General features: G+C 42.7%; 1 long non-coding RNA gene across 3 annotated transcripts; it reads left to right on the top strand.

The window, feature by feature from the left end:
- The first annotated feature begins 508 nt into the window (after positions 1-508).
- LOC121839030 lies at positions 509-12539 on the top strand. 3 transcript variants are annotated; one of them, XR_006078546.1, is made up of 4 exons: positions 509-655; positions 9886-10217; positions 10629-10859; positions 11111-12539. It is a non-coding gene; the product is annotated as an uncharacterized LOC121839030 (long non-coding RNA). The 3 variants fall into 3 exon arrangements; XR_006078545.1 differs by lacking the exon at positions 11111-12539 and adding an exon at positions 11043-11064 and having other exon boundaries at positions 10629-10921; XR_006078544.1 differs by lacking the exon at positions 11111-12539 and having other exon boundaries at positions 10629-10968.
- Positions 12540-27020: the final 14481 nt, after the last annotated feature.

Below are 27020 nucleotides of genomic sequence, written 5' to 3'. Positions count from 1 at the left end.
GTCTCTCTCTCTCTCTCTCTCTGCTCTATGTATGGAATAGGGTGCTATTTGGGACGGAGACAAGTCTCTCTCTCTCAAACCCAAGGACATATATCTCTGAGACGTGGCATTTAAATATGAAAGAGAAGGAGAGGGAAGGAGAGATTACTGGGCTCTCTTATTGGTTAGTGGATGGAGGGAGGAGATAAGAAGAGGGAGAGATGGATAAAAGTGCTTGTTTGTTGTCTCTCTGCTCATTTTTCTGAATTTACATGCCTCTCTCTCTCTCTCTCTCTCTCTCTCTCCCTTTCCTCCCTCTCTTCTTCTATAATTTTCTCTGCATGTTGATGATATCCTCAGATGTACCGCTTTAAAAATGTTGATAAGGTCCTCAGGGATTCAAGGGGTTATTTTGTTTCTTGGCTTAATGTCAGATGTCTGTCTGTGATTTCTAAATGCCTGTTTATTTTTTTATTTTTTTAATGTGTTTTGGGGTGGGAGGGGGGGTTCCCTTCTTTGACGACACAAACTAGGTCCAGGAGATATACTCGTATAGTTCATTTCACATAAATTGTAAGATGTGAAATCTGTTGTAATGTTTTTAATTGTGTGTAACTGCCTTAATGTTTGCTGGACCCCAGGAAGAGTTGCTGCTAACTTGTGAGAGCGAGACAGAGTACGTATTTACCTGATTTGTTTGATATTTAACAATTATATACTTAAAACAATTGTAAGACATTTCTGTTCTTGTCACGCCCTGGCCATAGAGAGGCTTTTATTCTCTATTTTGGTTAGGCCAGGGTGTGACTAGGATGGGCATTCTATGTTCATTTTCTATGTTTTGGATTTCTGTGTTGTTTGGCCGGGTGTGGTTCTCAATTAGAGGCAGCTGTCTATCGTTGTCTCTGATTGGGGCCCATACTTAGGTAGCCTTTTCCCACCTGTGTGGTGTGGGTAGTTGCTTTCTGTTTAGTATGTTTTGTACCTGACGGAGCTGTTTCGGTCGTCATCGTCGTCTTGGTTATTCAGTGTTCAGTTAAAAACTTCTTAAAGCTAGGGGGCAGAATTTTCACTTTTGGATAAATAGCTTCCTGCTACTCCTGCTACTCATGCCAAGAATATAAGATATGCACATAGATTTGGACAGAAAACACTCTGAAGTTTCTAAAACTGCTTAAATCATGTCTGTGAGTATAACAGAACTTATATAGCAGGCAAAACCCTGAGGACTAACAGTTCAGATTCCCCCCCCTCTCTGTTCACTACATTGTCTTTGCCATTGGATATTTAATAGGAACCTATTTTCAATTCCTACCGCTTCCACTGGATGTCACCAGTCTTTGGAATATGGTTGAGGTTATTCCTTTGTGTTATGAAGAAGTAGGCCAACTCGGAACTGGGGACACTTTTGTGAGTTGCGCAAGACGTGAAAAGCAGTGCTGGTTTGTTTTCTTTCCTGTATTGAACACAGATAGACACGTCTACAATTTGATCGATTATTAACAGTTAAAAATACCTAACGTTGTATTACAAAAGTGGTTTGAAATATTTTGGCAAAGTTTATAGGCAACTTTTGAAATATTTTGTAGTGACGTTGTGTTTTTGTAAGCTGTCTTTTTCTGGATCAAATGCGCTTTATAAATGGACATTTTCGATATATATGGACGGAATTAATCGAACAAAAGGACCAATTGTGATGTTTATGGGACATATTGGTGTGCCAACAAAAGAAGCTCGTCAAAAGTAATGCATATTTAATCTTTTATTTCAGCGTTTTGTGTAGCGCCTGCTTTGCTAGCTCCTTTGTTTTCTACTGGTGCAGGTGGGTGCAGGCTATCAGATAATAGCTTCTTATGCTTTCGCCGAAAAGCATTTTTAAAATCTGACCTGTTGGCTGGATTCACAATGAGTGTAGCTTTAATTGAGTATAAACCTTTTCAGAAAGGCTGCCAAAGTGTTTGTACTTATTTTTTGGTGATACCAAATCGCTGGTGGTGTAAAATCCATGAGGAAGTCAAGCAAAGAAAGAAATCCATACTACAACCTACATGTTGTGATAATTGCGTTGTTTGCTCAATAACATGTGTGTTCATATGCCTTGACATGGGCCTGAGGCTGAGTCAATAAGAAGACACAGTTTCAGAATAAATTCAACAACAACTTTGTTTCATCAGAAAAACGGAGAGCAACCTCTGTCCACAGAGCATGTTGCATGACCTACGGCATGGTCAAGCAAGCTTATATTTAGGACATTTCAAGGACTACTAAACAAATATTTATTTACAACCACAGAGAGTTACTGTAAGTCGCAAAGGAAACTGGAGCTGCCTCCACTATTTCAGCACCATTTAATTTCAATATCATCAAATCACCTATTCTTAGTCTTATACAGTGACAACTAAGATACTAAAAACAATTTAGTCCAATCAGTGTACGCTAAATAGGACATGGTTCTGATTTTTGTTTGTGAGTCTGTGTGCAAGTAGAACCATTCCAGCTCGTGAAAAATGGGACCAACACTTTACATGTTGCGAATCACATTTCAGGTAAGACACAGATGCAGACAACGTCGAAGTAACAACGTGTTATTAAATTGAATAGGGACAGGCAAAAGGCAGATCAAGGCAGGCAGAGGTCATTAATCCAGAAAGGTGGGGCAAAGTTACAGGACAGCAGGCAGGCTCAGGGCAGGCAGAATGGTCAACACCACGAAAACTAGGAAACAGTTGAGAGACATGCGCAGAGGGAAAACCACTGGTATGCTTGACGAAACAAAATGAACTGGCAACAGACAAACAGAGAACACAGGTATAAATACACAGGGGATAATGGGGAAGATGATGGGTGATACCTGGAGGGGGGTGGAGACAATCACAAAGACAGGTGAAACAGATCAGCGTGTGACATACATGGTACAATGTTGTAATATATGAGCCAACCTGATACGATTATCATGAGTAGCACTCACCTGATACGATTATCATGAGTAGCACTCACCTCAACCTAGCAAACAGCTACGTATCGTAAGAGTAGGGGTGTAACCCCTGGTTTCCCCAGTCCAATTGACTAACAAATATCTAAAAAAATAGATTCAGGGAAAACAAAAATCTGACATTGATTGATTTATCAAGATGAGTCCCCACGTTTGTCTCAAAGCACCAATCAAAATGATAATGTAAATATAATCTACTTGGCCACATGCGGATAGGCTATTCATTCAAGTGTATTACAAGGATTGGATGACTTTGGGAGTTTTAGTAAGCAACATTTTGATATACGCCTTCAATTGCATTAGCCTACTTTATTTCAATATTTTCATAATTCAGTGATTTTTATCCCGACAGTAATTATTTATGGATCCATCCAGTAGTGGTTCAGAAAACAGTGGTCATTCCCCTCTCTGCATTTGACCGTGCAGCATTTACGTTGACACAGCCTCTGTTGAAGTCAGGGCATTCATACTTCTTGCGCTTCATGGAGCAGAGCAGAGCTGTTGTGAAAGAAGTTGTCAAGAAAGTGAGTTTGTGTTTATACAGGACATCCTCAGCCCCCCCCACCTACTGTCAACCTACTGTCAACCAATCATGTCAATGCTATACGGAGCCCTCCGCATTGTTACAAAATTTGAGAGGTGTCCGGGATGAGGTATGGAGCTCGATTTGGTCTCTGCATGTCATCCGGAGGCTTCGCAATTGCATCTCACCATCCACACGGAACCTCCGACCACATTTTCGGATCAAGGAGTCGTTGGGTCTAAGCGGTTGGCAGACCTTTACCGTAATCATGACTAGGTCGTTAGGCGGTGTAACGGTTTTCTAGTGGTGATGAAGGAGAGTCAGACCAAACTGCAGCGTGTCGATTGAGATTCATGTTTAATCAAACAAAGAAACACGAACACTACACAAAACAATAAACGTAATCAAAACCGAAACAGCCTATCTAGTGCAAACTAACCGAAAGTACACATAGGACACTAAGGACAATCACCCACGACAAACTCAAAGAATATGGCTGCCTAAATATGGTTCCCAATCAGAGACAACGATAAGCACCTGCGTCTGATTGAGAACCACTCCAGACAGCCATAGACTTTGCTAGATAACCCACTAAGCTACAATCCCAATACCACCACCAAAACCCCAAGACAAACACACCACAATTACAAAAACCCCATGCCACACTCTGGCCTGACCAAATACATAAAGATAAACACAAAATACTTTGACCAGGGCGTGACAGGCGGAAATACAAGTAGAGTCTTTAACTTTCATACGTATATAAAGAAAAGTCAGCAAAAAGTTGTCTGGATGCTAAAGTTGACGGAAAAACATCTTGGTTTGAAAGGTGCATCAGTTAAATTAGGAAATTATAGGCTTTTAAAATATCCACACAATTGTGAATCATTACATTAAACCTGTTAAGCCTACCCCCTACTTTTTCGAACATTCTGTTAAAAAACGCGCAACATTTCAGCGTCCTGCTACTCATGCCAGGAATATAGTATATGCATATGATTAGTATGTGTGGATAGAAAACACTCACACGTTTCTAAAACTGGTTAGCTGTGACTATAACAGAGCGTGTGTTTCATCGAAAAGCGCGAGAAAAACTGATCACTGAAAACTGAAAAAAATATCAATGCGCCACTTGCATGTATTGTCTATGTCTATGGGAGACCAAATTAAATGGGGCTTAGATTGCAAGTCCTACAGCTTCCACACGATGTCACCAGTCTTGTCAATTGCCCGGACGTTGTTTCTTGGTCAAACGAAGAAGAGAGACCCCTTTCCATCCGGTCTCTGACAGGAAGTTTTGGAAGAGAGATTTCGGAACATGATTTGAAGACGTGGAGCTATTGAATACACATCGCCCCGTGATCAATTTGATAGATTATTAACGTTTACTAATACCTAAAGTTGGATTACAAAAGTATTTCGAAGTGTTTTGTGAAAGTTTATCGTCAACTTTTTTGATTTTAAAAAATGACGTAGCGTTTTTTTTTTTATGGATCACACAGTTTTCATAGATCGATATTTAGGGTATATATGGACCGATTTAATCGAAAAAAAGACCCAATAGTGATGTTTATGGGACATATAGGAGTGCCAACAAAGAAGCTCGTCGAAGGTAATGAATGTTTTATATGTTATTTCTGCTATTTGTGTAGCGGCGGCTACGCTAATTCTTTTGTTTACGTCGCCTTCAGGTATTTCGGGGTGTTGCATGCTATCAGATAATAGCTTCTCATGCTTTCGCCGAAAAGCATTTTAAAAATCTGACTTGTTGGCTAGATTCACAACGAGTGTAGCTTTAATTCAGTACCCTGCATGTGTGTTTTAATGAACGTTTGAGTTTTAACGAGTGCTATTAGCATTTGGCGTAGCGCATTTGCATTTCCAGATGGCTGGGTGGGACGCAGACGTCTCAGGGGACGCTAAGAGGTCAACACTACAGTTTAAGTTGGAAGTGTACATACACTTTGGATGGAGTCATTAAAACTCGTTTTTCAACCACTACACAAATTTCTTGTTAACAAAATATAGTTTTGGCAAGACGGTTAGGACATATACTTTGAGCATGACACAAGACATTTTCAAACAAATGTTTACAGACAGATTATTTCACTTATAATTCACTGTATCGCAATTCCAGTGGGTCAGAAGATTACATACATTAAGTTGTCTGAGCATTTAAACAGCTCGGACAATTCCAGAAAATGATGTCATGGCTTTAGAAGCTTCTGATAGGCTAATTGACATCATTTGAGTCAATTGGAGGTGTACCTGTGGATGTATTTCAAGGCCTACCTTCAAACTCAGTGCCTCTTTTCTTGACATCACAGGAAAATCAAAAGAAATCAGCCAAGACCTCAGAAGAAAGACCTCCACAAGTCTGGTTCATCCTTGGGAGCAATTTCCAAATGCCTGAAGGTACCACATTCATCTGTACAAACAATATTACGCAAAATATTACGCATACACACCATGTGACCACGCAGCCGTCATACCGTTCAGGAAGGAAACACGTTCTGTCTCCCAGAGATGAACGTACTTTGGTGTTGAAAAGTGAAAATCAATCCCAGAACAACAGCAAAGGACCTTGTGAAGATGCTGGCAGAAACAGGTACAAAAGTATCTATATCCACAGTAAAAAGAGTCCTATATCAACATAATCTGAAAGGCCGCTCAGCAAGGAAGAAGCAACTGCTCCAAAACCGCCATAAAATAGCCAGACTACGGTTTGCAACTGCACATGGGGGCAAAGATCGTGCTTTTTGGAGAAATGTCCTCTGGCCTGATGAAACAAAAATAGAACTGTTTGGACATAATGACCATCGTTATGTTTGGAGGAAAAAGGGGAAGACTTGCAAGTTGAAGAACACCATCCCACCCGTGAACCACGGGGGTGGCAGCATCATGTTGAGGGGGTGTTTTGCTGCAGGAGGGACTGGTGCACTTCACAAAATAGATGGCATTATGAGGAGGAAAATTACGTGGATATATTGAAGCAACATGTCAAGATATCAGTCAGGAAGTTAAAAGCTTGGTCGCAAATGGGTCTTTTTAAGGGACAACGACCACAAGCATACCTACAAAGTTGTGCATACTTACAAAGCAAAATGGTTTAAAGGACAACAAAGTCAAGGTATTGGAGTGGCCATGACAAAGCTCGGACTTCAATCCTATAGAAAATTTGTGGGCAGAATTGAAAAAGCGTGTGCGAGCAAGGAGGCCTACTAACCTGACTCAGTTACACCAGCTATGCCAGGAGGAATGGGCCAAAATTCACCCAATTTATTGTGGGAAGCTTGTGGAAGGCTACCCAAAACGTTTGACCCAAGTTAAACAATTTAAAGGCAATGCTACCAAATAGTAATTGAGCGTATGTAAACTTCTGACACACTGGGAATGTGATGAAGAAATAAAAGCTGAAATTAATTATTCTCTCTACTATTATTCTGACACTTCACATTCTTAAAATAAAGTGATGATCCTAACTGACCTAAAACAGGGATTATTTTCTAGGATTAAATGTCAGGAGTTGTGGAAAAACTGAGTTTAATTGTATTTGGCTAAGGTGTATGTAAACTTCCGACTTCAACTGTATGTACAGTACGGTTTAGATGAGAAGCTCCTGTATAGTTTGTATTATATTTTTCCTAATTTTGTTTGACTGTCTACTATGGTATTTACGGTATCCCAATAGCTGCACTCACACATGAAGCAGGAATGTAGCTTTGGCCACACCACATCCAGGAATAGTTTAAACAGAATAGTAGCACATCCGAATGTAAAGAGATATTCTACATTTTACGAATGTAAATCCACTCTTAATGGGATTATGTCAGATGAATGGGAAGGTGACATTCTTGAATGGTAGCTCGGTTTCCATCCATTTGGTGACCAGATTTCCATGTGAATATTCAAAAATTGGAATAAAAACAATATGTATTTTCCCACCAGAGATGTGTTTCCCTAAAATTGACTTGTTGTGGATTAAAGGCTGTGTGTGATGATGTAGCGATGAGGTAGCGATGATGTAGCGATGATGTAGTGCCCATAAAAATAACTTTTGCGGTTAAATTCCCATTCACCAAATTCAATGGGTTTCCATCGCATTTTCACCTCTACTGATGGTTTTGGCACAAACGCATTTGCATTAAAGGCTGTTGGCTGGTGGATACAGTGCTGGTAAAGCTTACATGATGAGATTATTATGGACAAAAGACCACAATTATTTGTATTTGTCAAACAGCAGCCAAGCATCGATCATCATGTCCCCAGAATAAGACCCATCAAGCTCATAACCGTTTACCTTTCAACTCCCTGTGAAGTTCATCATCCTGTATTTAATCTGAAGCATCATAAACAACATGCTTTCCCCAGTCGTAGTGGGAGGACCACACAACATGTAATCTCGACTCCAGGTTTACTTCGATACAATGGTTATTATATCAATATTTGCGCATAAAGACATTTCCTCCTCTATTTCCTCCAATCTTAGTCATATTTAACCTTCCTTATTTATGGCCTACTAACGTAAAGGCCTTCTGTACTAACATATGACAACATCTATTCGACTAAGAGATGACAAAACAACATGAAATCAGACATTCTCAGCACATTTTGTCTTCTGAGACCTTTAACGATGAAACTTCCAGTGACGCTAGCCTCTAGTCTTTACCTGCCTGCATCACCCTGTTCTCCTCCTCTCCTCTTTTCGTCACCCCAGCCTAGGTTCAATAGCACAGCTCTTTTTCAATCTGTGGGCTTCGTCCAAAATGGCACCCTATTCCCAGTGCACTACAGGCCCTGGTCAAACGTAGAGCACTGTGTCGGGGATCGGGTGCAATTTGGGATACAGATATGGCTTTCTCACAACTTTCATAAAAGAGTTTGATCCTCTTTTTATTTTTAGCAGTGCCTAGTTCAACGTCGACGGGGAGCAAGGGTTCAACTGCCTTATGGGTAATACACTCGGTGCACTAATTAGCAGCAACCACACAGAGATGAAACCGAGAACTGATTTTTCTACCACTGTTGAAAAGACAGACAAGTTTTTCTGTCATTTTTTTCTTTACGGAACTCTGGATAAATTGCCCATTTTCTGAATGCAAGTTGGAGGAAACTAAGAGATTGGTGTTAAAATCTGGATGTGAAGGTCCCTTGAACTGCCGAGAGCTCCCAGACTCAGTCTCTCCCAGGTTTTCAAGCGTTACTTTTTCAAAAGTAAACTGTCAGATTCTCTCTCATCACAGTTGGTTCCACAGAGTAAAGCATCAGAAGAGGCTCCAAACTTTAATGAGTATTAGGCCCATTGGGGATGTTTGTTTTTTGATCCAGTCCAGATTATTCTCTATGAGATTACTAAAACATGCTAGATGGGACTTGGACAAACTGTAGCTAATTAGGTATCTCCGGCACAAGATGACTCATCTTCAACGTTGTCTGGATATGAGATATAAAAGCACAACATTTCCACTAGCTTCCTTCTAAAATCGCAATGGGACATTTCTTAATTTAAACAGATTGGACTGAAATCAGAAGTTTCATGTTTGATATAAGTTACAAAACAAGTCCTCATCGTGAATTGATCCATAAGACAAAAATTGTGATTAATTTTTTTTAAAAATATTTTTATCAAATACATTAAATTTTAATGGACTATAACAGTTTTTCTCAATTGCGTTAAACACAAAAACCCCCGTCATTCCCAAAACACATTTCCCATAACCGTAAACACTATTCACCTGTATCCAAACGTTTCAATATTCAAAACGCTTCCTGCAAAACCTGACACAAAAGTGGCCAATTAAATCATTCATTGCGGTATATATTCATTCAGCAAACACATGCTCTCAATATAGTTAACTCAAGTCATCACAACCTAAACTCAAAGAGCACACCTTTCTCCAGGTGCAAACACTAAGCCTCAAAATTGTTAACACACCAATCAGAATGGCAGAATCAATAAATAGGGCCTAGAGGCGTGTCCATGTGCTTTGGAACAATGGATCCTAACAATGCCGAAGTTGCAAGACAACAGAGAGGAAGAGGATGAGGTCAACAACAACAACAAAGACAAGTAATCTCAGATGAAATCCGTGCCACACTAGCTCATCATGTGCTCATACATGGTATGACTATGAGAGAAGCTGGACAGCTAGTGGAACCCAACCTAAGCCGTTACACGTTTGAATCCATTGTCTGTACTTTCAGAAGGGAAAACAGGTCATTTGCCTTGTTGTTACTGTGATCCATGTAATGTTGCATATAGACGGAATCTCCACTTTGTTCTCAGTGTTGTTTTTAACACAGTAATGGATGACCATAGGTCAGTAATGGATGACCATAGGTCAGTAATGGATGACCATAGGTCAGTAATGGTCACTTTTCATTTTTGCAGAACTGAGAGGTGGCTATCTATTGGAGGTAGGCGGAGACTTAGGAGACTGCCCTGGTGAATATGGAGGTAGGTGGAGACTTAGGAGACTGCCCTGGTGAATATGGAGGTAGGTGGAGACTTAGGAGACTGCCCTGGTGAATATGGAGATAGGTGGAGACTGCCCTGGTGAATATGGAGGTAGGTGGAGACTTAGGAGAGTGCCCCGGTGAATACTGAGGTAGGAGGAGACTTAGGAGACTGCCCTGGTGAATATGGAGGTAGGCGGAGACTTAGGAGACTGCCCTGGTGAATATGGAGGTAGGTGGAGACTGCCCTGGTGAATATGGAGGTAGGTGGAGACTTAGGAGAGTGCCCTGGTGAATACTGAGGTAGGAGGAGACTTAGGAGACTGCCTGGTGAATATGGAGGTAGGCGGAGACTTAGGAGACTGCCCTGGTGAATATGGAGGTAGGTGAGACTTAGGAGACTGCCCTGGTGAATATGGAGGTAGGTGGAGACTTAGGAGACTGCCCTGGTGAATATGAGGTAGGAGGAGGTGGAGACTGCCTGGTGAATATGGAGGTAGGTGGAGACTTAGGAGACTGCCCTGGTGAATATGGAGGTAGGTGGAGACTTAGGAGAGTGCCCTGGTGAATATGGAGGTAGGTGGAGACTTAGGAGAGTGCCCTGGTGAATATGGAGGTAGGTGGAGACTTAGGAGAGTGCCCTGGTGAATATGGAGGTGGAGACTGTGGAGACATTAGGTGGAGACTGCCCTGGTGAATATGGAGGTAGGTGGAGACTGCCCTGGTGAATATGGAGGTAGGTGGAGACTGCCCTGGTGAATATGGAGGTAGGTGGAGACTGCCCTGGTGAATATGGAGGTAGGTGGAGACTGCCCTGGTGAATATGGAGGTAGGTGGAGACTTAGGAGAGTGCCCCGGTGAATACTGAGGTAGGAGGAGACTTAGGAGACTGCCCTGGTGAATATGGAGGTAGGTGGAGACTGCCCTGGTGAATATGGAGGTAGGTGGAGACTGCCCTGGTGAATATGGAGGTAGGTGGAGACTTAGGAGAGTGCCCGGTGAATACTGAGGTAGGAGGAGACTTAGGAGACTGCCCTGGTGAATATGGAGGTAGGTGGAGACTGTGTAGAGACTGCCCTGGTGAATATGGAGGTAGGTGGAGACTGCCCTGGTGAATACTGGAGGAGGAGACTTAGGAGACTGCCCTGGTGAATTTGGAGGTAGGTGGAGACTTAGGAGACTGCCCTGGTGAATATGAGGCTAGGTGGAGACTTAGGAGACTGCCCTGGTGAATATGGAGGTAGGTGGAGACTTAGGAGACTGCCCTGGTGAATATGGAGGTAGGTGGAGACTTAGGAGACTGCCCTGGTGAATATGGAGGTAGGCGGAGACTTAGGAGACTGCCCTGGTGAATATGGTGATTGCCAATAATGCCATCCGTTTGAGTGAAATTCAAACTCAAATAGTTGAAGACCAGGTAGTCTTCCAAGGGATTGACAGCATCAGCAATTTCCACCATTGACCAGATCGTTCAGAAGAACCAGATAAGGACAAAGCATTTGTTCCTTGTGCCTTTTGAAAGGAATTCAGAGTTAAGGAGCAACGATTCCAATATGTGCAGGTAGTTGCTATACTGTACAGAACTTTTACAGTATGTAGAGTATGGCCCATCTCTCCAGAATATCAATACAGAACTGTATAGTAATGTGATACAGTAACTGCAGTACACAATCTTTCCTTCCATTACAGTAGTACAGTACTGTATTTGTAGTACAGTAAAATGTTTGTGTTTTTACTTTTGTATTGAATCTTTGAGCTGGATGCCATAGCTGACCCGCAGGAGTACATCGTCGTCAACGAGGCAGGGTTCAACCTAACAAAAAGGCGCAAAAGGGGATGGAACATCATTGGTCACCGTGCCGTCACACAAGTTCCTGGCCAGAGGGGAGGAACGTCATTGGTCACCGTGCCAGAGGGGAGGAACGTCATTGGTCACCGTGCCAGAGGGGAGGAACGTCATTGGTCACCGTGCCAGAGGGGAGGAACGTCATTGGTAACCGTGCCAGAGGGAGGAACGTCATTGGTCACCGTGCCAGAGGGGAGGAACGTCATTGGTCACCGTGCCAGAGGGGAGGAATGTCATTGGTCACCGTGCCAGAGGGGAGGAACGTCACCCTATGTGCAGCCATCAGCAATCGCATCGTCCTCCACCGCCATGTCAAAGTGGGTCCAACACGGCACAACTCCTTCCACTTTTAGATCTTCTGCACAATAACATTCTTCAACAGAAAGGGGAGCAACCAGAACCAATAAGTTGTCATTTGGGCTGCTCTGATTCGCTCCTGGTTCAATGACCACCCCAGGTTCACCGGTTCACCGTCCAAGACAGACCACCTACGCTGCCTGGCAAGAGCAAACATAATGGGTGACGTTGATGAGATATCATGTTCTGACCCAGACCTGAGACGAGATGACGAGAACACTGATGCTGAGTAACCTGTACATTTAATGCATTTGGAAATAAAGCTTTTTGAAATAGGGTATTTTACTGTGCCTGGAGACTTCCTTACATGTTTGGTCAGTGTGACATTTCAAAGGTCAGGTTTTTGACCAAAAAAACATATACAGTAGTATTCCCTTATCCACTAATGTAAGAGGTATTTATTACAGTAGTATTACCTTATCCACTAATGTAAGAGGTATTTATTACAGTAGTACTCCCTTATCCACTAATGTAAGAGGTATTTATTACAGTAGTACTCCCTTATCCACTAATGTAAGAGGTATTTATTACAGTAGTATTACCTTATCCACTAATGTAAGAGGTATTTATTACAGTAGTACTCCCTTATCCACTAATGTAAGAGGTATTTATTACAGTAGTACTCCCTTATCCACTAATGTAAGAGGTATTTATTACAGTAGTATTACCTTATCCACTAATGTAAGAGGTATTTATTACAGTAGTACTCCCTTATCCACTAATGTAAGGTATTTATTACAGTAGTATTTATCCACAGTAGTATTTATTACAGTAGTATTACCTTATCCACTAATGTAAGAGGTATTTATTACAGTAGTACTCCCTTATCCACTAATGTAAGTGGTATTTATTACAGTAGTATTCCCTAATGTAAGAGGTATTTATTTATACACTAATGTAAGAGGTATTTATTACAGTAGTACTCCCTTATCCACTAATGTAAGAGGTATTTATTACAGTAAGAGGTATTTATTAGTATTACCTTATCCACTAATGTAAGAGGTATTTATTACAGTAGTATTACCTTATCCACTAATGTAAGTAGGTAGGTATTTATTACAGTAGTACTAATGTAAGAGGTATTTATTCCTTATCCACTAATGTAAGAGGTATTTATTACAGTAGTATTACCTTATCCACTAATGTAAGAGGTATTTATTACAGTAGTACTCCCTTATCCACTAATGTAAGAGGTATTTATTACAGTAGTATTACTCCCTTATCCACTAATGTAAGTAGTATTCCCTTATCCACTAATGTAAGAGGTATTTATTACAGTAGTACTCCCTTATCCACTAATGTAAGAGGTATTTATTACAGTAGTATTCCCTTATACACTAATGTAAGAGGTATTTATTACAGTAGTACTCCCTTATCCACTAATGTAAGAGGTATTTATTACAGTAGTATTACCTTATCCACTAATGTAAGAGGTATTTATTACAGTAGTATTACCTTATCCACTAATGTAAGAGGTATTTATTACAGTAGTACTCCCTTATCCACTAATGTAAGAGGTATTTATTACAGTAGTATTACCTTATCCACTAATGTAAGAGGTATTTATTACAGTAGTATTACCTTATCCACTAATGTAAGAGGTATTTATTTATTCCACTAATGTAAGAGTATTTATTACCTTATCCACTAATGTAAGAGGTATTTATTACAGTAGTACTCCCTTATCCACTAATGTAAGAGTAGTATTTATTACAGTAGTACTCCCTTATCCACTAATGTAAGAGGTATTTATTACAGTAGTATTACCTTATCCACTAATGTAAGAGGTATTTATTACAGTAGTACTCCCTTATCCACTAATGTAAGAGGTATTTATTTTATATCCACTAATGTAAGAGTATAGTACCTTATCCACTAATGTAAGAGGTATTTATTACAGTAGTACTCCCTTATCCACTAATGTAAGAGGTATTTATTACAGTAGTATTCCCTTATACACTAATGTAAGAGGTATTTATTACAGTAGTATTCCCTTATCCACTAATGTAAGAGGTATTTATTACAGTAGTATTACTAATGTAAGAGGTATTTATTACAGTTATCCACTAATGTAAGAGGTATTTATTACAGTAGTATTACCTTATCCACTAATGTAAGAGGTATTTATTACAGTAGTACTCCCTTATCCACTAATGTAAGAGGTATTTATTACAGTAGTATTCCCTTATACACTAATGTAAGAGGTATTTATTACAGTAGTACTCCCTTATCCACTAATGTAAGAGGTATTTATTACAGTAGTATTACCTTATCCACTAATGTAAGAGGTATTTATTACAGTAGTACTCCCTTATCCACTAATGTAAGAGGTATTTATTACAGTACTGTTGAAGTTCTCTCACCAGGGTGGTCCTGAAAGGGTTATCTGGATAGTCAGCGCTGTGATTTTAAAGTTTCCAATTATTTCTCTGAAAAGCTATTCTAAACATTTTTGCTAGCAGTGTTTTGAATGAGTCCCTCCAGTGTGTAACAGTCATGTAGTCTGTGTTTCTGACAGCTGGTGTGTGTTGTCTGAGGGCAAAGTTTTAAATGTGACCCAGAAGTTAGAAGTTTGTACTATTGGGTGTTTTTTATTTATTGTGTGTGAAGATTTGAGCGAATGGTGAGTTCCAGGAATTGTGTCTAAGCAATTGAGGAACTGTAACATATGAAATACGCTATAAATGACCAGTGTCCACGTCCAATATTATATCTCAACCTATCTCCATTGAACATTCTATTCAGTCTATAAGTAGGCTTATCTGGTCTGTAGAGTATATATCATATAAAACCTTGCCATGTAATATAATATATACTGTATATTTAGCTTGTGATTTCATCTAAAGTCACGTACAGTCATGCGTGCATACATATTAACATATGGGGTTGGGGTCAGGGCTATGTGCAGGCCAGTCAAGTTCTTCCACACCAATCTCGACAAACTCTTTCTGTATGGACCTCGCTTTGTGCACAGGGGCATTGTTAAACTGTTGCCACAAAGTTGATAGCACAGAATCGTCTAGAATGTCATTGTATGCTGTAGCGTTAAGATTGTCCTTCACTGGAACTAAGGGCCCCGAACCATGAAAAACAGACCCAGACCATTAGTCCTCCTCCATCAAACTTCACAGTTGGCACTATGCATCGGGGCAGCTAGCGTTCTCCTGATTCAAATCCAGATTTGTCCGTCGGACTGCCAGATGGTGAAGCGTGATTCATCACTCCAGAGAACACGTTTCCACTGCTCCAGAGTCCAATGGCAGCAAGCTTAACACCACTCCAGCTGATGCTTCCCATTGCACATGGTGATCTTAGATTTGTATGGGGCTGCTCGGCCATGGAAACACACTTCATGAAGCTCCCGACAAACAGTTCTTATGCTGACGTTGCTTCCAGGGGCAGTTTGGAACTTGGTAGAGAGTGTTGTAACCCAGCACTTGGTGATCCCGTTTGGTGAGCTATGTGTGGCCTACCCCAGCTGAGTCGTTGTTGCTCCTAGACATTTCCACTTCACAATAACAGCACTTACAGTTGACTGGGGCAGCTCTAACAGGACATACACTTGACGAACTGACTTGTTGGAAAGGTGGCATCCTATGACGGTGCCACGTTGAAAGTCACTGGCTGTTTGCTCGATTTTATACACCTGTCAGCAAACAATGTGGGCTGTAAAAGACGAATCCACTCATTTGAAGGGGTGTCCACATACCGCTGTATATATGGTGTAAGTCAAGCAGCCTCAGATAGTGGCCCCACAGCATCTATTCTGCTCTCCACAACACGTCTTTGACACCTCATACTCTCACTCTCCATCTCACAAATTGCTTTCCTTTCTGAATAATTCCCCTTCTGCTCCAGATAATGCAGGATGCGTTGTTGTTGCCCTGCTTTTGAGAAGCTTGGACCAATGACATGTTAAATGGTCAGGCTAAATTATGATTGGTGGTCTGGTTGATGGTTGCGGTGATAATAGTTGTGGTGATAAAGGATAGAGGATGCTGGTCTGAGTCTAAATGTGTCTGATTTCCTCTGTTGGGTACAGGTGGAGAGAGGGAGAGAAGAGAGAGAGAGACAGAGAGGGAAGGACAGAAGAGGGGACACAGGAAGAGAATATTCAAAGAGGAAGAGAGGAAGAGAGAGAGAGAGGAAGAGAGAGAGAGAGAGAGAGAGAGAGAGAGAGAGAGAGAGAGAGAGAGAGAGGTCAAAGAGAGAGAGAGAGAGAGAGAGAGAGAGAGAGAGAGAGAGAGAGGTCAAAGAGGAAAAGAGAGAGAGAGAGAGAGGTCAAAGAGGTCAAAAAGAGAGAGAGAGAGAGAGGTCAAAGAGGAAAAGAGAGAGAGAGAGAGAGGTCAAAGAGGAAAAGAGAGAGAGAGAGAGAGAGGTCAAAGAGGAAAAGAGAGAGAGAGAGAGAGAGAGAGAGGTCAAAGAGAGAGAGAGATCAAAGAGGTCAAAGAAGAAAAGAGAGAGAGAGAGAGAGAGAGAGAGGTCAAAGAGGAAGAGAGAGAGAGGTCAAAGTGGAGAGAGAGAGAGAGAGAGAGAGAGAGAGGTCAAAGAGGAAGTGAGAGAGAGAGGTCAAAGAGGAAGAGAGAGAGAGAGAGAGAGAGGTCAAAGAGGAAAAAGAGAGAGGTCAAAGAGGAAGAGAGAGAGAGAGTCAGAGAGAGAGAGAGAGAGAGAGAGAGAGAGGTCAAAGAGGTCAAAGAGAGAGAAGAGAGAGGTCAAAGAGGAAGAGAGAGAGAGAGAGAGAGAGAGAGAGGTCAAAGAGGAAAAGAAGAGAGGTCAAAGAGAAAGAGAGAGAGGTCAAAGAGGAAAAGAGAGAGAGGTCAAAGAGGAAAAGAGAGAGAGGTCAAAGAGGAAAAAGAGAGAGAGAGAGAGAGAGAGGTCAAAGAGGAAAAGAGAGAGAGAGAGAGGTCAAAGAGGAAAAAAGAAGAGAGAGAGGTCAAAGAGGAAGAGAGAGAGAGAGAGAGAGTCAAAGAGAGAGAGAGAGAGAGAGAGGTCAAAGAGGAAAAGAGAGAGAGGTCAAAGAGGAAAAGAGAGAGAGGTCAAAGAGGGAAAAGAGAGAGAGAGAGAGAGGTCAAAGAGGAAAAAGAGAGAGAGAGAGAGGTCAAAGAGGAAAGAGAGAGAGGTCAAAGAGGAAAGAGAGAGAGAGAGAGAGAGAGGTCAAAGAGGAAAAGAGAGAGAGGTCAAAGAGGAAAAGAGAGAGGTCAAAGAGAGAAGAGAGAGAGAGAGAGAGAGAGAGAGAGAGAGAGGTCAAAGAGGAAGAGAGAGAGAGAGGTCAAAGAGGAGAAGAGAGAGAGGTCAAAGAGGAGAGAGAGAGAGAGAGAGGTCAAAGAGGAAAAGAGAGAGAGGTCAAAGAGGAAAAGAGAGAGAGGTCAAAGAGGAAAAGAGAGAGAGGTCAAAGAGGAAAAGAGAGAGAGAGAGAGAGAGAGAGAGAGGTCAAAGAGGAAAGAGAGAGAGAGAGAGGTCAAAGAGGAAAAAGAGAGAGAGAGAGAGAGAGAGGTCAAAGTCAAAGAGGAAGAGAGAGAGAGAGAGAGGTCAAAGAGAGAGAGAAGAGAGAGAGAGGTCAAAGAGGAAAAAGAGAGAGGTCAAAGAGGAGAAAGAGAGAGAGGTCAAAGAGGAAAAAGAGAGAGAGGTCAAAGAGGAAAAGAGAGAGAGGTCAAAGAGGAAAAGAGAGAGAGAGAGAGAGGTCAAAGAGAAAAGAGAGAGAGGTCAAAGAGGAAAAAGAGAGAGGTCAAAGAGGAAAAGAGAGAGAGGTCAGAGAGAGAGAGAGAGAGAGAGAGAGAGAGAGAGAGAGAGAGAGAGAGAGAGGTCAAAGAGGAAGAGAAGAGAGAGAGGTCAAAGAGGAAGAGAAGAGAGAGAGGTCAAAGAGGAAGAGAAGAGAGGAGGGAGATGGAGAGAGAGAAGACATCAGATTTCACACATGACTATTAGATAAGTGCATCTTTCTCTCCAAATCCTCATTATAGCATTATGTTGTGAGCTGGAGTTAAATCCTCATTATAGCATTACGTTGTGAGCTGGAGTTAAATCCTCATTATAGCATTACGTTGTGAGCTGGAATTACATCTTCCTTCTAGCATTATAACGTGAACAGGAGTTACATCCTCATTATAGCATTATGTTGTGAGCAGGAGTCACATCCTCATTATAGCATTACGTTGTGAGCAGGAGTTAAATCCTCATTATATCATTAAGTTGTGAGCAGGAGTCACATCCTCATTATAGCATTACGTTGTGAACAGTGGTGGTCTTCTGGTCTTCTGTTTCTTATTGACATCTCCAATTCGAGAGAATCCTGTCTAATACTCTACCTAGAAAAGGCCCTTATACAAAGGCTGTCTGAAATTGCTTTTTATTTCCTATATATTGCGCTACTTTTGACCAGGGTCCGTCGGCTGCCGTTTCGGACTCATCCAAAGCTTCTTACCACAGACAGGTACAAGAACAAGGCAGACATTGAGCTACGCCTTAAGAAATCTAGGTTTAACTCGAACGTGCTCAGTACTCAAAAATAAATCTGTCTCCCTTTATGTTTTCCCCTGAACAAAATGTCTGTTATCATTCCAGTGAAAGCTGTGTTGTGAATTTAAACCAAAGCAATGTGTGTGGTGTTATAACTGGCTTCTTTCTGCCTGATGGCTTTGGAATGCAAAAACATTATTTTGACCCTTCTCTCCTCTTCTCTCCTCTCCTCTCCTCTCCTCTCCTCTCCTCTCCTCTCCTCTCCTCTCCTCTCCTCTCCTCTCCTCTCTCTCTCCTCTCCTCTCCTCTCCTCTCCTCTGCTCTCCTCTCCTCCTCTCTTCTCCTCTTCTCCTCCTCCTCTCTCTCCTCCTCTCTCCTCCTGTCTCCTCTCCTCTCCTCCCTCTCTTCTCCTCTCCTCTCCTCCTCTCTTCTCCTCTCTTCTCCTCTCTCCTCCTCTCCTCTCCTCTCCTCCTCCTCGCCCCGCCTCCCTCCTCCCTCCTCTCTCCTCTCTCCTCTCCTCCTCTCCTCGCCTCGCCTCGCTTCTCCTCTCCTCTCCCCTCCTCCTCTCCCTCCTCTCCTCTCCCTCTCCTCTCCTCTCCTCTCCTCTCCTCTCTCTCCTCCTCTCCTCCTCCTCCTCCTTCTCCTCCTCGCCTCGCCTCGCCTCGCCTCCTCGCCTCCTCTCTCTCCTCTCCTCTTCTCTCCCTCTCCTCCCTCGCCTCCCTCCCTCTCTCCTCCTCCTCCTCTCCTCTCCTCTCCCTCGCCTTGTTCCAAATGGTCTAAGATGAGGAAAAAAAGAGAAGGAAAACTCTCCTCTCCTCTCCTCGCCTGGGAACGCCTCTAAAACCAGCCTCTCTTCTCCTCCCTGTCTCCTCTCTCTCCTCTCTCTGTCTGTGTGTGTCCTCTCCTCTCTACTCTCCTCTCCTCTCCTCTCCTCTCCTCTGTGTGTGTCTCCTGTGTGTGTCTCTGTCCTACTGTCCTCTGCCTCGCCTCCTCGCCTCCTCTCCTCCTCTCCTCTCCTCTTCTCTCCTCTCCTCACCTCGCCTCGCCTCCTCTCCCCTCTCCTCTCCTCCTCTCCTCTCCTCTCCTCTCCTCTTGACAAAAGTGAATAACAACCCATTGTTCAAACAAATGGTCTAAGATGAGGAAAAAAAGAGAAGGAAAACGCTCAACTGCTATGGATCTGTTTTTATCGTCCACAGCACTCCTGGGAACAGCCTCTAAAACCAGCCTTAGAAAAGTCTATGTGTGTGTGTCCGTGTCTACTGTCTGTGTGTGTCTACTGACTGTGTGTGTCTACTGACTGTGTGTGTCTCTGTCTGTGTGTGTCTACTGACTGTGTGTGTCTACTGACTGTGTGTGTCTACTGACTGTGTGTGTCTACTGACTGTGTGTGTCTACTGACTGTGTGTGTCTACTGACTGTGTGTGTCTACTGATGCAAATCAAATCAACGTTTATTGATCGCATACACAGATTTGCAGATGTTATCAAGCATTTTGTTTCTAGCTACAACAGTGCAATAATACCTAGCAATATGCTTGTGTTTCTAGCTACAACAGTGCAGTAATACCTAGCAATATACTTGTGTTTCTAGCTACAACAGTGCAGTAATACCTAGCAATATGCTTGTGTTTCTAGCTACAACAGTGCAGTAATACCTAGCAATATGCTTATGTTTCTAGCTACAACAGTGCAGTAATACCTAGCAATATACTTGTGTTTCTAGCTACAACAGTGCAGTAATACCTAGCAATATGCTTGTGTTTCTAGCTACAACAGTGCAGTAATACCTAGCAATATGCTTGTGTTTCTAGCTACAACAGTGCAGTAATACCTAGCAATATACTTGTGTTTCTAGCTACAACAGTGCAGTAATACCTAGCAATATGCTTGTGTTTCTAGCTACAACAGTGCAGTAATACCTAGCAATATACTTGTGTTTCTAGCTACAACAGTGCAGTAATACCTAGCAATATGCTTGTGTTTCTAGCTACAACAGTGCAGTAATACCTAGCAATATACTTGTGTTTCTAGCTACAACAGTGCAATAATACCTAGCAATATACTTGTGTTTCTAGCTACAACAGTGCAATAATACCTAGCAATATACTTGTGTTTCTAGCTACAACAGTGCAGATATTTAATCCACACACATAATTAAAAAAAGACAATAAAAAAATTAAAATTAAAAGTCTGAAAAATATACTGTACTGTACTGATGCAGAATGTGGTAGTGTTTTTATGAGCTGCCCCCCCCCCTGTAACCTCGTCCTTGGTGGATAAACACCAGGAATGCAAAAGTCTGAAAAATATACCCCCCGTAACCTCGTCCTTGGTGGATAAACACCAGGAATGCACCCCCCGTAACCTCGTCCTTGGTGGATAAACACCAGGAATGCACCCCAAACAACACCCGTTTCCCTATCCAGTACATATATACTACTACTAGCCATAGGGCTCTGGTTAAAAGCAGTACACTATGTAAGGAATATGGGACACAGCCCAATAATACTGTGGACTGAGGCAGTTCGTAGAGCAGCACAATAGAATGTGTCTGTTTTTATAAACCTTTTTTTTAACAAGGCAAGTCATTTAAAGAAGAAATTATTTTTTACAATGACGGCCTACACCATGCTAAATCGTCGTGCACCGCCCTATGGTACTCCCCCAATTACAGACTGTTGTGATACAGCCTGGATTCGAACCAGAGTGTCTGTAGTTCTGAGACGCAGTACATTAGACCACTGCGCCACTTGGGAGCCCGATGTCTCTCGACGCAGCAGTACAAAAGAGTGAGCTAGCAGGTCTCATGGGGAGATGTGTTGATACGCATGACAGCTTTGTATTGTATATGCATGAGCAGGTCTACGTCCAAAATGGCACCAGATATCCTATATAGTGCACTTCTTTTGCTGGGATCTGTTCAAAAGTAGTGCACTATAAACCGTGTTTTCCACTATCACCCGGATGTCGGTGAAACAGACGATTTACAGACTCATTTTTAGTCTTCTCCTTTTTCCACTAAGATTTACTAGGCTATTTTTCAATTCGCTAGTCACCTAAACAAAAAAGTCTGCCGAGCTCCCTCTCTCTCCCGCTAGAATGAATGATATGCATCTTCTAGCGATCTATTGATAGGACAGGCGCCTGTCAGTCACAAAACAACCAATGACAAATATTTGAGGGTTGTACTTTATTGTTGCCTGGATACCTACACTCCTTGCTCCGGCTTAAAGCTCCGCCTACAGCCGTTAGCTTATTCTCTGCAATGAGTCTGGATCTGAGTACCTCACCGACCCTTCACAAAATGAGAACACATTCTGGGGCCATCTGATTGGTCCACAAACGGACAGGGTTGAGCCAGAACTAGATCACGTGGGTAAATTCGTGATTGGCTTTGGTACTCTGATTGGTTTCGAGATAATCGAATGCCCCTCGTCACCACAAACGACTTCAATGATCGCAGTCTCAGACTAAAGTATATAGGGAACGACAGAGCAGCGGAACAATTTAGAGTCATCAGGCTAACTTTATTGAGCATGGAACACCCCAAAACATTTTTGGGGGTAATTTGTTATGAAATACTTTCGATGTGCTCCTAAATGTGTCTTTGTGACATTTATTTATTTTCAAATACAGTAAAGTGGTAAGAGGTGGGTGGGGACCGCTGGGTGGTTCGAACGTGGCGTGGGGACCGCTGGGTGGTTCGAACGTGGCGTGGGACCGCTGGGTGGTTCGAACGTGGCGTGGGACCGCTGGGTGGTTCGAACGTGGCGTGGGACCGCTGGGTGGTTCGAACGTGGCGTGGGGACCGCTGGGTGGTTCGAACGTGGCGTGGGACCGCTGGGTGGTTCGAACGTGGCGTGGGGACCGCTGGGTGGTTCGAACGTGGCGTGGGACCGTGGGGCTGGGTGGTTCGAACGTGGTGGTTCGAACGTGGCGGGACCGCTGGGTGGTTCGAACGTGGCGTGGGGACCGCTGGGTGGTTCGAACGTGGCGTGGGACCGCTGGGTGGTTCGAACGTGGCGTGGGACCGCTGGGTGGTTCGAACGTGGCGTGGGACCGCTGGGTGGTTCGAACGTGGCGTGGGGACCGCTGGGTGGTTCGAACGTGGCGTGGGGACCGCTGGGTGGTCGAACGTGGCGTGGGGACGTGGGGCGTGGGACCGCTGGGTGGTTCGAACGTGGCGTGGGACCGCTGGGTGGTTCGAACGTGGCGTGGGACCGCTGGGTGGTTCGAACGTGGCGTGGGGACCGCTGGGTGGTTCGAACGTGGCGTGGGGACCGCTGGGTGGTTCGAACGTGGCGTGGGACCGCTGGGTGGTTCGAACGTGGCGTGGGACCGCTGGGTGTTCGAACGTGGCGTGGGACCGCTGGGTGGTTCGAACGTGGCGTGGGACCGCTGGGTGGTTCGAACGTGGCGTGGGACCGCTGGGTGGTTCGAACGTGGCGTGGGACCGCTGGGTGGTTCGAACGTGGCGTGGGACCGCTGGGTGGTTCGAACGTGGCGTGGGAGCCAGAGAAAAAGCTCAGGATTCCCCAACTTTATGCCAACTTTATGCCAACTTTATGCCAACTTTATGCAAACTTTCAGCCAACTTTCTGCCAACTTTATGCCAACTTTATGCCAACTTTATGCCAACTTTATGCCAACTTTATGCAAACTTTCTGCCAACTATATGCAACTTTATGCAACTGTATGTGAGTGCTGGGCAATGACTAATCATATCGAGCGGTTCCCAAAACTCAATAATAAATATTTCTCTTTTGTTTTTGCAAAACTTTCTAAAAAAACCTGTTTTCGCTTCGTCATTATGGGGTATTATGGGTTAGGGTTATGGGGTATTATGGGTTAGGGTTATGGGGTATTATGGGTTAGGGTTATGGGGTATTCATGAGGGAAAAAATTATGTAAATCTTTTTTAGAATAAAGTTGTAATGTAACAAAATGTGGAAAAAGAGAAGGGGTCTGAATACTTTCCGAATGCACTGTATATAAAGTGTAATATTGGGATTCAAACTCAAAATGTAAAACATTTAAACTCTATAACCGACATGGTACAGATGTTTTATTTAAGCACATAACCATGCATGTGAGGTGCATACTTTTGTTTCAAAGTAGATTTGTTTAAGACTACCAATTATTACTCTGTGACCCTGATTTAGCCCACTGCAGTAAGCTCTCTTGGCAGACCACCAAAGAAGGCACTGAGCACCAAGCTGTCACCACAAACCTAAGCGCTTGATATGTCTTCCTCCTCTATCACATACCATTCCTCAACAACTTCATCCGCAGACTGCTGCACTGACTACTGACATAGACAGGTTGGTTCAGACAGAGACCTATCTTTTAATATGTTTAATGTAAATGGTTTAAGTTTGTTTTTGAGCATCCATCTCTAAACTTTTTATAGATTAAAAAAAATATATACATATATTTTTGTGTTTCTTCAAAAGCAGGGAAGACCTGTGACGGAGTGGCATCAGATTTAGTGAGTTGTTGTTTTCAGAGGAGGATAAGAAGGCATGTGACCTGGCAGAGGAGGATAAGAAGGCATGTGACCTGGCAGAGGAGGATAAGAAGGCATGTGACCTGGCAGAGGAGGATAAGAAGGCATGTGACCTGGCAGAGGAGGATAAGAAGGCATGTGACCTGGCAGAGGAGGATAAGAAGGCATGTGACCTGGCAGAGGAGGATAAGAAGGCAATGTGACCTGGCAGAGGAGGATAAGAAGGCATGTGACCTGGCAGAGGAGGATAAGAAGGCATGTGACCTGGCAGAGGAGGATAAGAAGGCATGTGACCTGGCAGAGGAGGATAAGAAGGCATGTGACCTGGCAGAGGAGGATAAGAAGGTAATGTGACCTGGCAGAGGAGGATAAGAAGGCATGTGACCTGGCAGAGGAGGATAAGAAGGCATGTGACCTGGCAGAGGAGGATAAGAAGGCAATGTGACCTGGCAGAGGAGGATAAGAAGGCAATGTGACCTGGCAGAGGAGGATAAGAAGGCATGTGACCTGGCAGAGGAGGATAAGAAGGCATGTGACCTGGCAGAGGAGGATAAGAAGGCATGTGACCTGGCAGAGGATGCTGAAACATTTTTAATGGTAAGACAACCTGATAAATATACCAGTTAATGTTAAGGTCATGTTGGGGAGACATAACAAATCAATGGCATGTGTTTGCGTCAGACGTACAGTACACAGAGGTAACAGTTGAAGTCGGAAGTTTACATATATCTGATATGTATATACATTGGTGTATCTCAAATACTACTCAGTTATTCACAATTACTGAAAAAATTCCCTGTCTTAGGTCAGTTAGGATCACCACTTTATTTTGAGAGTGTGAAATGTCAAAATAATAGTAGAGAGAATTATTTATTTCAGCTTTGATTTCTTTCATCACATTCCCAGTGGGTCAGAAGTTTAAATACACTCAGTTAATATTTGGTAGCATTGCCTTAAAAGTGTTTAACGTGGGTGAAACATTTCGGGAAGCCTTCCACAAGCTTCCCACAATAAGTTGGGTGAATTTTGGCACATTCCTCCTGACAGAGCTGGTGTAACTGAATCAGGTTTGTTGGCCTCCTTGCTCGCACACACTTTTTCAGATCTGCCCACAAATTTTCTATGGGATTGAGGTCAGGGCTTTGTGATGGCCACTCTAATGCTTTGACTTTGTTGTCCTTAAGCCATTTTGCCACAACATTGGAAGTATGATTGGGGTCATTGTCCATTTGGAAGACCCATTTGCGACCAAGCTTTAACTTCCTGACTGATGTCTTGAGATGTTGCTTCAATATATCCACATAATGTTCCTTCTCGCGATGTCATCTATTTTGTGCGCCAGTCCCTCCTGCAGCAAAACACCCCCACAACATGATGCTGCCACCCCCGTGGTTCACAGTTGGGATGGTGTTCTGCGACTTGCAAGCCTTCCCCTTTTTCCTCCAAACATAACGATGGTCATTATGGACAAACAGTTCTATTTTTGTTTCATCAGACCAGAGGACATTTCTCCAAAAAGTAGAATCTTTGTCCCCATGTGCAGTTGCAAACTGTAGTCTGGATTTTTTAATGGCTGTTCTGGAGCATTCACTTCTTCCTTGCTGATTGGCCTTTCAGGTTATGTCGATATAGGACTTGTTTTACTTTGGATTTTCACTTTCGCACCAAAGTACTGTCATCTCTAGGAGACAGAACACGTCTCCTTCCTGAGTGGTATGACGGCTGCGTGGTCCAATGGTTTTTATACTTGCATACTATTGTTTGTACAGATGAATGTGGTACTCTCAGGCATTTGGAAATTGCTCCCAAAGATGAACCAGACTTGTGAGGTCTTGGCTGATTTCTTTTGATTTCCCCATGATGTCAAGCAAAGAGGCACTGAGTGTGAAGGTAGGCCTTGAAATACATCCACAGGTACACCTCCAATTGACTCGAATGATGTCAATTAGCCTATCAGAAGCTTCTAAAGCCATGACATAATTTTCAGGAATTGTCCGAGCTGTTTAAAGGCACTGTCAGCTTATTGTATGTAAACTTCTGACCCACTGGGAATGTGATACAGTGAATTATAAGTTAAATAATCTGTCTGTAAACAATTGTTGGAATAATGACTTGTGTCATGCACGAAGTAGATGTCCTAACCGACTTGCCAAAACTATAGTTTGTTGACAAGACATTTGTGTAGTTGTTGAAAAACGAGTTTTAAATTACTACAAACCTAAGTGTATGTAAACCTCTGGCTTCAACTGTATGTGAATCATTGTTCTCAACAGCTCCCTGGTGATTAAACACCCGGCTACCGAGTGTTACTATCAACCGAAGTGAAAAAACCCTGAATGAAAATGAACACAAGATATTGGTAGGTCAAGAGTAAATATCGGTGGCAATTTTGAAAGGTGGCGTGAGCTCCTTCTGAGAACTTAGTGTGAAATGATGATAATGTAATGCCCAAATGGAATCGTTTCTGCTGCACAGGTAAGCTTGACACTGACAGAAACAACCGCTTTCTCAAATCAAATCAAATGTTATTTATCACATGTGCCGAATACAACAGGTATTCAACAGTGAAATGACAAGTCTTGACAACAGTTTTAAGAAAATAAAGTTTTAAATTTTTCATTAAAATAAACTCAAGTAAAAAAAATATTTAAAACAATTAAAAATGATTAAGGAGTAACAATAAAATAACTGTAGCGAGGTTATATACAGGGGAGCACCGGTTAGTCAAGGTAATTGAGGTAATATGTACGTAGGTATGGATGTAGAGGTAAAGTGTACTTTGTAGCTAACATTATCTGATGTGATCGTCAATGACTAGCCAGCAAAATAACCTAACTAAGCAAACTATTTCAGTAACGTCTACTTCTAATAGTGACACTCTAGAAAGAAAGTTGTTGTAAAAG

The sequence above is a fragment of the Oncorhynchus tshawytscha genome, linkage group LG13, assembly GCF_018296145.1.
Source record: "Oncorhynchus tshawytscha isolate Ot180627B linkage group LG13, Otsh_v2.0, whole genome shotgun sequence".
Lineage (NCBI taxonomy): Eukaryota > Metazoa > Chordata > Actinopteri > Salmoniformes > Salmonidae > Oncorhynchus > Oncorhynchus tshawytscha.
This window is presented reverse-complemented; position numbering and strand designations above follow the sequence as displayed.